The sequence below is a fragment of the Pristiophorus japonicus genome, chromosome 5 (genome assembly GCF_044704955.1).
Source record: "Pristiophorus japonicus isolate sPriJap1 chromosome 5, sPriJap1.hap1, whole genome shotgun sequence".
In the NCBI taxonomy this organism is placed as follows: Eukaryota; Metazoa; Chordata; class Chondrichthyes; family Pristiophoridae; genus Pristiophorus; species Pristiophorus japonicus.
Genome location: NC_091981.1, coordinates 133,811,405 through 133,823,859, shown reverse-complemented (window position 1 = coordinate 133,823,859; position 12,455 = coordinate 133,811,405).

Here is a 12,455-nt window from a genome sequence, read left to right as displayed (position 1 = left end):
TCGACAATGGACAAATTTGCAGAAAGCACCTGGACCAAACGAGGCTGCGGTTCACAGACTGCCCTGAACAACCCACAGCAGACACCACCTTTTTCGAGCCCACAACACACACCCAAAGGGTCAACGGCACCTCGCCGGACCAGGAAATCAAACCCATCACGCCCAACAGCCCAGCAAGGCCAGGCTCACCTAACAACCCTGCAGGGCCAACAACACGCCAGCCCAGCGAAGGCACAGCCAACACACCAGAACAGACATTTGTACCGAGGCGGTCCACCAGGGAAAGAAAGGCTCCCGACCACCTCATCTTGTAAATAGTTTTCACTTTGACTTTGGCGGGGGGGAGTGATGTTGTGTCTCTGTAAAGCATGCACTCCCATGTTCCGCCACCAGGGAGCTCATCCCCTGAAGTTCCAAGGGATCCCAGCATCCCTTGGGAGCACTGTATATAAGCCGGCCCCTAAGGCCTGTTCCTCACTCTACAGTGTCTTATTAAAGAGTGAGGTCACTGTTACTTTAACCTCCCTGTGTGCAGCTTCATCTGTGTTAGGAACACAATAGGAACCAACTAAGAACCTTACCTACAAAGCTGAACCACAGAGTACGCCCTTCCTATAAATTAGTAGCTTCCTGTTAAAGCATATGAAAAATGAAAAATAACTAGCCAAACATTAGCTTTAAATAAACTTTCCCATTGACATTTAGCCATTCATCACATTTTTTCCACACCTTTTGAATACATTTTGTGCTGGGAAATAAATGGAACACTTTCTATTTTGGACATCCAGTGTTAGCATTAAGTGCTCCCAGATCAGGTGAAAACCATATATAAATAAAGCTCCTCTGTGCATCAACCAGAAGAAGAGCACTCTCTATTGTAGAATTTTGACATTTTCTATTTACCTACCAGCTATCCTGCAGCTTCTCGCAATGAAATTCCCAACATTATATCAATTGGAGCTTAGCTAAGGATAGTTTTTGTCATGTGGATCCTTATATTCAGCAAACAGGAAACTTTCATCCCATTAAACGGAGTTGGATTTGAATTCAGGTCACAGTGTTTAAAGGCAAATTCAGTCACACCTACATTATCTTAATTGCCAGTTTTGCTTAGCTGGAACCATTTTCATGTTACTAAAAAGGTGTTGCTTAAATATCAATGTTGAATATCTGCAAGAGTTCTCCTAATCATCCCCCAGAACTTCAGCAGAAGATCCACAGAAATCCTGGAGAAATGGTATCAAGGCTGTTTCCGCCATTTCATTAGGGTTTCCATGGACCATTCTGCCAAAGTTATGGAAATGGAAACTAGTGACAAATATAATTACATGCAAGGAACTTTTCTCAGAACCTGCCCCTTTGCAAACTTTAATAATAGTATCGTTCTTCCAACTTATCCTTCCTTTATGTTAACACTTTTTATGCAGTTTATTTGAGTTTTCTCTTTCAGATATGTACAGAGGCATAAGAAGGGAATTTAACTCCTTCTGCCTGACAGAAACCATGTAGAACTGGAGTTAAAGTGAAAGCAGCACACTTCTCTATTTCTGCCCTGTGGCCTTTTATACAACTCTGATTTCCTGGGTGGTTGACATAGTCTCCTGTTTCAGGGTCACCTCATAAATATTTACAAAACTCAAGCCTTAGATAGGATCCCAAAGCCATGTTAACAGTCGATGTCCATGTTTACACTTGAACAGAGGCCACTTCAGTGGGCTGCCTCACCCCAAAAAGAAGCAGACAGGAAAAAGTAAATGAACGCCGGGAATTTCCTTGGAGCTGCTCCCGTTCTGTGAATGGAAGTGCGATGGAAACCCATTTTATGCACTTCTCTTTCACCACACTTCTGGAGAAATTACAATGGCAGAGTGAGAGCAGCTCTGATGAAATTCCTGGCCTATGTTATATATATTTTTATGTGTAATACATATATATAAAACAATTTGGTGGAATCAGACCATTGTGATGATTTCTTTGGGTTTATACCATGCACTGCGCTTATGCAAAATAACTTCACCATGGAAACACTATTGGCGTCTTTGACTTCTTTGAAACCAGAAACTCTGATGTAAAACACTGAGGGCAAGATTTTTCTCTTCAGCACCAACATCAGGTACAATCTCCTCACACTTCTATCCATTAAAATGAATGGAGGAAAAATCATGTGAAGCTTGTGTCCAATTATGGGATAAGGGCTTCTTATCCCAAAACACTTCCACATTGGCACTGATTAAGAAAGTCTACCACTGAGAGATTCGAATGCAGGATTCCTGTGCCTGTTACTAATTTAAACAAAAAGCAAAAAACATCTATAAAATGAATTCAAAAGGGAAGGAAGTAAAGCAGAAATTGGATAGCAAAAATCTAGAAAGCAAATCTGTAAGACAGAGGAAACAGGGCTTAGTATGTAGTAAGCAAGGAGGTCTTCCTGTGCTGAATGGTATATATTTTAATGCAAGGAGTATAGCGAATGAGGCAGATGAGCTAAGAGCACAGGTAGACATTATAGCCATTATCGAAACATGGCTGAAAGAGGGGCAGGTTTGGCAGATCAATATTCCTGGCTAAAGGACTTTTAGACAAGATAGAGAGGGGGGTAAAAAGGCTGTGGGGGGGGGGCGTGGTTTACGGTACTGATTAAACAAACTATTAAAGCGGTGAGGAGGGATGATATGTTAAAGGCCATCAAATGAGGCCATATGGGTAAAATTGACAAAATAAAAAAGGGGCGATCACACTGCTGGGTGTGTATTATAGATCCCCAAACAGTGGGAGGGAGATAGAGAAGCAAATATGTAGGCAAATTGCTATGAAGTTCAAAAACCATAGGGTAGTAATAGTAGAAGATTTTAACTATCCAAATATTGATTGTGGTACACTCATAATAAAGGATGAAACTGAGTACTGTGTACAATGAGCAAGTGTGACCTTAGCTCCTTTAATAAGACTCCAGAGTGCAGGTACCTCGTGGGTGACCTGCTTATATACCATGCTTCCAAGGGATGCTAGGATCCCTTGGGACTCCAACAGGTCAGCCCTCTGGTGGTAGTGCAATACAGGTTACAAGGGGTTAAATACATAACATCATTCCCCCGTGAAGTCAATAGTACACTTATTTACAAGGTACGATCTGGGGCTTTTCGCTCCCTTGTCGATCGTCTCGGTACAAATGCTGGTGTGGGTGAGTTGGTTAGTTCTTCACTGTGCTGTTGGGCAGCCGGCCTTGCCAGGCTGCTGGGGATGGTGAGTTCGGCTTCATGGTCAACCATGATGTCAGTTGCCACTTGTGTGTGTGTTGGAGGGTCAAAGTTGGTGGTGTCTTCTTCGGGTTGTTCGTAGCTGTTGGTGAACTGCAATTTGATTTGGTCCAAATGTTTTCTGTACGTTTGTCCATTGGCCAATTTGACCTGAAACACCCTACTCCTCTCTTTGACTGTGACCATGCCAGTGAGCTATTTGGGACCATGTCCATAATTGAGCACAAACACAGGATCATTGATCTCAATATCGCGTGACAAATTTGCACGGTCATGGTACACACTTTGTTGATGCTGCTTGCCCTCCACGTGATCATGGAGATCAGAGTGGACAAGAGATAGCCTTGTTTTAAGCACCCTTTTCATGAGTAGCTCGGCTGGGGGAACCCCGGTGCAGTAGCTGAGCAACACTCGGGACAGCCGGGTCTGCAGGGAGCCTTCCGACACACGTTTCAAGCTTTGCTTGATGGTCTGAACTGCCCGTTCTGCCTGGCCGTTGGATGCGGGCGTGAACAGGGCAGATGTGACATGTTTGATCCCATTGCGGGTCATGAATTCATTGAATTCAGTGCTGGTGAAGCACGGCCCATTGTCGCTGACTAGGACATCAGGCAAGCCGTGCGTGGCAAACAAGGCTCGTAGGCTTTCAATAGTGGCCGTGAACATGCTTACAGACATTATTGCACATTCAATCCATTTTGAGTAGGCATCCACGACAACCAAAAGCATTTTGCCTAGAAATGGGCCCACATAGTCCACGTGGATCCTCAACCACGGTTTGGAGGGCCACGACCACAAACTTAACCTCTCTGGCTGCATTGCTCAGCTGAGAGCAAGTGTTGCACTGGCGCACGCATGATTCTAAATCTGAGTCGATGCCAGGCCACCACACATGGGATCTGGCTATGGCTTTCATCATTATAATGCCTGTAGTTCACATATAAATGTATCTCTGCCTTTCTTGGGCGAGACCACACGATTGCCTCACAACAGACAGTCCTGCAGGGACATTTCTTCTTTGCGCCTGTGGAACGGCTTAATCGCCTCCTGCATCTCCGCTGGGACACTGGACCAGCTCCCGTGGAGGACACAGTTTTTTACCAAGGACAGTAAAGGATCCTGGCTGGTCCAGGTCTTGATCTGGCGGGCCGTAACGGGGGATTCTCGTTCTCGAATGCCTCCATGACCATGAGCAAGTCCGCTGGCTGTGCCATTTCCATCCCGGTGGTGGGCAACTGCAGCCGACTGAGAGCATCTGCACAGTACTCTGTGTCCAGTCTGGGCAGATAACATAGTTGTATGCCGAAAGCGTGCGCGCCCATCTTTGGATGCGGGCAGAGGCATTGGTGTTAAAGCCTTTGTTATCAGACAACAGCGATATGAGCGGCTTGTGGTCAGTTTCAAGCTCAAACTTGAGGCCAAATAAGTATTGGAGCATTTTTTTTTACCCCGTAAACGCATCCCAGTGCCTCTTTTTCAATCATGCTGTAGGCCCTTTCGGCCTTGGACAAACTCCTGGATGCATAAGCGACCGGTTGCAAGATCCCCGATTCTTTAGCCTGTTGTAACACACACCTGACCCCATATGACGATGCATCGCAAGCTAGCACTAATCTTTCACAAGGGTCATCCAGGACAAGCAGTTTGTTTGAACACAACAGATTTCTGGCTTTCTTAAAGGCAGCCTCTTGTGAATTCCCCCATACCCAGTCGTCTCCCTTGCGCAGTAGCGCATGTAGGGGTTCTAGCAGGGTGCTTAACCCAGGTAGGAAATTACCGAAATAGTTAAGGAGTCCCAGGAATGACTGCAGCACCATCACGTTCTATGGTCTCGGCGCGTTCTTGATGGTCTCCAGCTTGGCGTCGGTGGGTCTGATGCCTTCTGCCGTGATTTTTCTTCCCAAGAAGAAGAATCGCCCCAGGAAAACACACTTCGAGCGTTTCAACCTGAGCCCCACACGATCCAACCGACTAAGAACCTCTTCCAGATTCTTCAAGTGCTCAATGGTGTCCCGACCTGTAACCAGTATGTTGTCCTGGAAAACCACGGTGCGAGGAATCGACTTTAGCAGGCTCTCCTTGTTCCATTGGAAGATTGCCGTGGCCGACCGAATCCCGAACGGGCACCGGTTATAGATGAATAGACCTTTGTGCATGTTGATGCAGGTGAGGCCTTTCGAAGACTCCTCCTGCTCCTGTGTCATGTAGGGCGAGGTCAGGTCCAGCTTGGTAAATGTCTTTCCTCCAGCCAGGGTCGTGAATAGGTCATCTGCCTTGGGTGGCGTGTACTGGTCCTGTAGCGAAAAATGGTTAATCGTTACTTTATAGTTCCCACAAATTCTAACTGTGCCGTCCTCTTTAAGTACCGGGACAATCGGACTCGCCCACCCGTTGAATTCCACTGGCACAATGATGCCTTCTCACTGCAGCTTGTCCAGCTCAATTTCCACTTTCTCACGCATCATGTACAGTACCGCCCGTGCCTTGTGGTGGATGGGTTGCATACCAGGAACCAAATGGATCTGCACTTTCGCCCCTGAGAAGCTTCCAATGCCTGGCTCGAACAATGATGGGAACTTGCTCAGAACCTGGGCACATGAGCATCGTCGATTGCCGAAAGCGCTCGGATGTCATTCCAGTTCCAGCGGATGTTTCCCAGCCAGCTTATGCCTAACAATGTGAAGCCATCCCCTGGCACAATCCACATTGGGAGTTCGTGTACTGCTCCGTCATAGGAAACTTTGACTTCTGCACTGCCAATTACACGGATGAGCTCCTTGGTGTAAGTCCTAAGTTTGCTGTGAATGGGGCTGAGCTTGCCCTGTGTGCCTTTTTGCCCCACAGCCTGTCAAAGGCTTTTTTACTCATTATGGACTGACTCTCACCCGTGTCCATGTCATATATACTGGAATACCGTTCAGTTCAACATTATTGGTGGTCATTTCGTAGTGAATGTGTGTACCCCGTACACTTCTGCCTCCTTGGTACGAGTCTTCAATTCAGCCTGATCAACAGTGGATCGATCTTCCTCTGCAACGTGGTGGTTTGCAGGATTTGCAGGGTTTGCAGCTTGCCTGCACATTCGCTGGAGGTGTCCCATTGTTATGCAACCGTTGATGGGGCCGATGATCACCTCCACAATGCCAACAAGGTGTTAACTGCCTCGCATTAACGATTGATGGCAGACTCTGAGTCATCTGAGGTCGGGCAGCAGCAGCCGGCGTGTATGTTCTGCCATGTATATTTCTGCTCAAAACTGACATTACTTGATGCACAGCACTGGCCGAAACTACTTTACTCTGCAAAATCTGTTTGGTGTTGTTGCTGGTGGACATAAATGCCTGGGCTATCGTTATGCTTTACTTAGATTTGGAGTTTCTACAGTCAACTGTTTGCGAAGAATTGTTTCATGGCCAATGCCCAGAACAAAAAAGTCTCTAAGTTCTAGGAATCCCTCAAACTCACAATGTCCTGTGAGGTGCCTTAGTTCGGTGGCATAGCTCGCCACTTCCTGGCCCTCCAATCATTGACACGTGCAGAACCGATATCTCGCCATCAAAACGCTTTCCTTAGGATTTAGGTGCTCCCAGACCAGCGTACACAATTCTTCATAGGATTTCTCTGTTGGTTTTGCCGGAGCTAGGAGGTTCTTCATGAGGCCATAGGTTGTTGCCCCACAAACAGTTAGGAGGATCGCCCTTTGTTTGGTAGCGTTCTCGTCCCCTTCCAGCTCGTTGGCCATGAAGTATTGGTCGAGTCTCTCTATGAAGGCCTCCCAATCGTCCCCTTCTGAGAACTTCGCCAGGATACCAACTGTTCTTTGCATTTTTGCGCAGTTGTTCGTTACCTTGTCGCCAATTGGTACACTCATAATAAAGAATGAAACTGAGTACTGTGTGCAATGACCAAATGTTATCTTAGCTACTTTAATAAGACTCCAGAGTGCAGGTACCTCGTGAGTGGCCTGCTTATATACCGTACTCCCAAGGGATGCTGGGATCCCTTGGGACGCCAACAGGTAGGCCCTCTAGTGGTAGTGTAATACAGGTTACAAGGGGTTAAATACATAACAGATTGGAACAAATTTAGAGTGAAGGGTATAGAGGGTGTGGAATTCTTGAAATGCATTCAAGAGAACTTTTTTAGTCAGTATGTAGCAAGCCCAACATGAGAGGGGGCGCTCTTGGATTTAGTTTTGGGGAATGAAACTGGGCAGGTTGAAGGGGTATTAGTGGGAGAGCACTTGGGTGCCAGTGACCATAATTCAGTCAGATTCAAGTTGGTTATGGATAAGGACAAGAATAGGCCTGGAATAAAAGTTCCGAATTGGGGAAAAGCTAATTTTGCTAAGTTAAGGAGTGATTTGGCCATAGTGGACTGGAAACAGCTACTTGCGGGTAAATCAGTGTTGGAATAGTGGGAGACAATCAAGGAGGAGATTCGGGAGACTCAGGCCAAACATAAGAACATAAGAACATAAGAAATAGGAACAGGAGTAGGCCATACGACCCCTCGGGCCTGCTCCGTCATTCAATAAGATCAAGGCTGATCTGATCATGGACTCAGCTCCACTTCCCCGTCCACTTCCCATAACCCTTTAACCACTTATCATTTAAGAAGCTGTCTATTTCTGTTTTAAATTTATTCAATGTCCCAGCTTCCACAGCTCTCTGAGGCAGTGAATTCCACAGATTTACAACCCTTTGAGAGAAGAAATTTCTCCTCATCTGTTTTAAATGGACGGCCCCTTATTCTAAGATCATGCCCTCTAGTTCTAGTCTCCCCCATCATCTCTGCATTCACCTTGTCAAGCCCCCTCATAATCTTATACGTTTCGATAAGATCACCTCTCATTCTTCTAAATTCCAACGAGTAGAGGCCCAACCTACTCAACCTTTCCTCATAAGTCAACCCCTTCATCCCCGGAATAAACCTAGTGAACCTTCTCTGAACTGCCTCCAAAGCAAGTATATCCTTTCGTAAATATGGAAACCAAAACTGCACGTAGTATTTCAGGTGTGGCCTCACCAATACCTTATATAGCTGTAGTAAGACTTCCCTGCTTTTATACTCCATCCCCTTTGCAATAAAGGCCAAGATACCATTGGCCTTCCTGATCACTTGCTGTACCTGCATACAATCCTTTTGCATTTCATGCACAGTAACCCCAGGTCCTGCTGTACTGCGGCACTTTGCAATCTTTCTCTATTTAAATAATAACTTGCTCTTTGATTTTTTTTTCTGCCAAAGTGCATGATCTCACACTTTCCAACATTATACTCCATCTGCCAAATTTTTGCTTACTCACTTGACCTGTCTATGTCCTTAAAGAAAAAGGCTGAGAAAAATAATTCTAGAGCCCCCTCAGACTTACAGGGGGGGATTAAGAAAAAAAAGGACGCTTATGTCATATACCAATGGCTAAATACTTTAGAATCTTTAGAGAAATATAGAAAGTTAAGAGGTAAAATTGAAGGATATTAGGAATGCAAAGAGAGAGCACGGAAAATTCTTGGCCAGTAAAATTAAGGAAAACTCTAAGATGTTCTATAAATATATTAAGAGTAAGAGGGTAACCTAAGAAAGGGTAGGGCCTATTAGAGACCATGAGGTTAATCTTTGTGTTGAGGGCGAAGATGTTGGTAGGTTCTTAACGAATACTTTGCATCTATTTTCACAAAGGAAAGGGTTAATGCACATACTGCTATCGAGGAGGAATGTGATATTCTGGAGGAAATAAATATAATGAGAGTGGAAGTATTAAAGGGTTGAGCAGGTTTGAAAGTAGATAAGTCCCCAGGCCCGGATGAAATGCATCCCAGACTTTTCAGCGAAGTAAAAGAGGAAATAATAGAGGCCTTGACTATCATTTTCCAGTCCTCTTTGGATCTGGGCATCGTGCTGGAGGATTGGAGGACTACTAATGTAGTACCCTTGTTTAAGAAGGGAAAAAGGGATAGGCCAAGTAATTACAGGCCTGTCAGCTAACCTCAGTGGTGGGAACATTATTAGAAAAAATCCTGAAAGATAGGATAAATCTGCATTTGGAAAGGCAAGGATTAATTCGGGACAGTGAGCACGGATTTGTTAGGGAAGATCGTGTTTGACTAACCTGATTGAATTTTCTGAGAAGGTAACCAAGAGGGTCGATAAGGGTAGTGCGTATGATGTCGTATATATGGACTTTAGCAAGGCTTTTGATAAGGTCCCACATGGTAGACTGGTCATGAAGGTTAAAGCCCATGGGATACAGGGCAAAGTGGCAAGTTGGATCCAAAATTGGTTTGGAGGTAGGAAGCAAAGGATAATGATGATGGATGTTTTTGTGACTGGAAGGATGTTTCCAGTGGGGTTCCGCAGGGCTCAGTACTGTGTCCCTTGCTTTTTGTGGTAGGTATCAACAATTTAGATTTGAATATAGAAAGTATGATTAAGAAGTTTGCAGCTGACACTAAAATTGGCAGTGTGGTTGATAATGAAGAGGAAAGTCATGGGCTGCAGGAGGATATCAATCTACTGGTCAGATGGGCAGAGCAGTGGCAAATGGAATTTAATTTAGAGAAGTGTGAAGTGATGCGCTTTGGGAGCGCTAATAAGGAAAGAGTATACACATTAAGCGGTAGGCCACTTAATAGTGTAGATGAACAAAGGGACCTTGGAGTGCTTGTCCACAGATCCCTGAAAGTAGCAGGCCAGGTGGATAAGGTGGTTAAGAAGGCATACGGAATGCTTGCTTTTATTGGCTGAGGCATAGAATATAAGAGCAGGGAGGTTATGCTTAAATTGTATAATACTTCGGTTAGGCCACAGCTGGATACTACATGCAATTCTGGTCACCGTATTATAGGAAGGACATGATTGCACTAGAGAGGGTGCAGAGGAGATTTACTTGGATGCTGCCTGGAATGGAGACTTTTAGTTACAAGGACGGATTGGATAGGCTGGGTTTGTTCTCATTGAAACAGAGGAGGTTGAGAGGAGACCTCATTGAGGTGTACAAAATATTGAGGGGCCTGGACATAGTGGATAGTAAGGGTCTATTTCCATTGGTGGAGAGACCTATTATGAGGGGCCATAGTTTTAAGGTGGTTGGTGGAAGGTTTAGAGGGATTTGAGGAGGGGCTTCTTTATGCAGAGGGTTGTGGGGATCTGGAACTCACTGCCTGGAAGAGTGGTGGATGCAGAAACCCTCACCACTTTTAAGAGATGGTTGGATGGGCCCTTAAAGTGCAGTAACCTGCAAGGTTATGGACCTAGAGCTGGTAATTGGGATTGGACTGGATGACCTTTTGTTGGACGGTGCAGATATAATGGTAAGTACTGCAGGGAACAGAATACGGCCAGGATGATCTCTTGGTCTAGTTTCGATCGCCTGGATGGGTCAGGGAGGAATTTTCCCAGATTTTTTCTCCCTAACTTGGCCTGGGTTTTTATCTGGTTTTTGCCTCTCCCAGGAGGTCACATGGCTCCGGTTGGGGAGGAGTGTAGAATGTTTCAGCATTACGGGTGTTGCAGTTGTGTGAGGCGGACTGGTTGGGCTGGGTATTCTTTGCCTTTCCATCATTGTTCATATGTTAATATGTAACCTTTAGGGCTGCTGACCAAGACTGTGCGGCTCTTTGTCGGCCGGCGCGAACACGATGGGCCGAAATGGCCTCCTTCTGCACTGTAAATTTCTGTTTCTATGTTCTATGTTTTTAAACAGAAAATACTATAAACACTCAGCAGGTCAGGTAACATGTGTAGAGAGAAGAGAGGATTGGACCCATTGGCAAATGTTAACCAGCCCAGCTCGGTTCAGCCTTATCACTGCATTTCTGCTGGAATGCTGCCGGCCATCATTTTAACTGTTCACTATAGGTGGGTGGCTGAGTTGTTTAACATGAGCCTGAGCTTCCACCAGATGAAGGCAGGTCAGCAGCAGTCAGAAGGATGAAACGGCCCTCTGAGGGCATGTCAATATCTTTTCTTTGTGGGGCCAAGGGAAGCAGCAGTGCTCCTCCAGGTCCCACAAGAAAAGTCACAACTTCCCCAGCTTCCTCCTTCCATCCTGTAAAACCCACCCATAACCCGCTCCATGTGACTTACCTGCTTGCCAGTGAGCCTTCCCAGGTGCAGACTGCTAGCCTCTGGTCGCCTGAATCTCCACTTCCACCCACCAGGTAGCTGCAACTTTCTTCCTGTTTTGGGCAGGCAGCTAAGCGATGGCATGCAGATGATGCCCGGGAATCAAAATACCCCAGGCTTGAAATCTGGGCCCGTGAGTGCATTTTGCACTCGCCCCATTCTCTGCCTAAGCAAAAAGGGCCACATTACAGCAAAACCTAAAGGGGCAAAGGGTGTTAAAAAGACAAGCCTGAAGGCTCTGTGTCACAATGTGAGGAGTATTCGGAATAAGGTGGATGAATTAACTGCACAGATAGCAGTTAACGGATATGATGTAATTGGCATCAAAGAGACATGGCTCCAGGGTGAACAAGGCTTGGAACTCAACATCCAGGGGTATTCAACATTTAGGAAGGATAGACAGAAAGGAAAGGGAGGTGGGGTGGCGTTGCTGGTTAAAGAGGAAATTAATGCAATCCTAAGGAAGGACATTAGCTTGGATGATGTGGAATCTGTATGGGTGGAGCTACGGAATACCAAAGGGCAGAAAACGCTAGTGGGAGTTGTGTACAGACCACCAAACAGCAGTAATGAGGATGGGGACAGCATCAAACAAGAAATTAGGGATGCGTGCAATAAAGGTACAGCAGTTATCATGGGCGACTTTAATCTACATATTGACTGGGCTAACCAAACTGGTAGCAATGCGGTGGAGGAGGATTTCCTGGAGTGTATTAGGGATGGTTTTCTAAACCAATATGTCGAGGAACCAATTAGATGGCTGGCCATCCTAGACTGGGTGATGTGTAATGAGAAAGGATTAGTTAACAATCTTGTTGTGCGAGGCCCCTTGGGGAAGAGTGACCATAATATGGTAGAATTCTTTATTAAGAGGGAGAATGACACAGTTAATTCAGAGACAAGAGTCGTGAACTTGGGGAAAGGTAACTTCGATGATATGAGACGTGAATTGGCTAGAATAGACTGGCGAGTGATACTTAAAGAGTTGAGGGTGGATAGGCAATGGCAAACATTTAAAGATCACATGGATGAACTTCAACAATTGTACATCCCTGTCTGGAGTAAAAATAA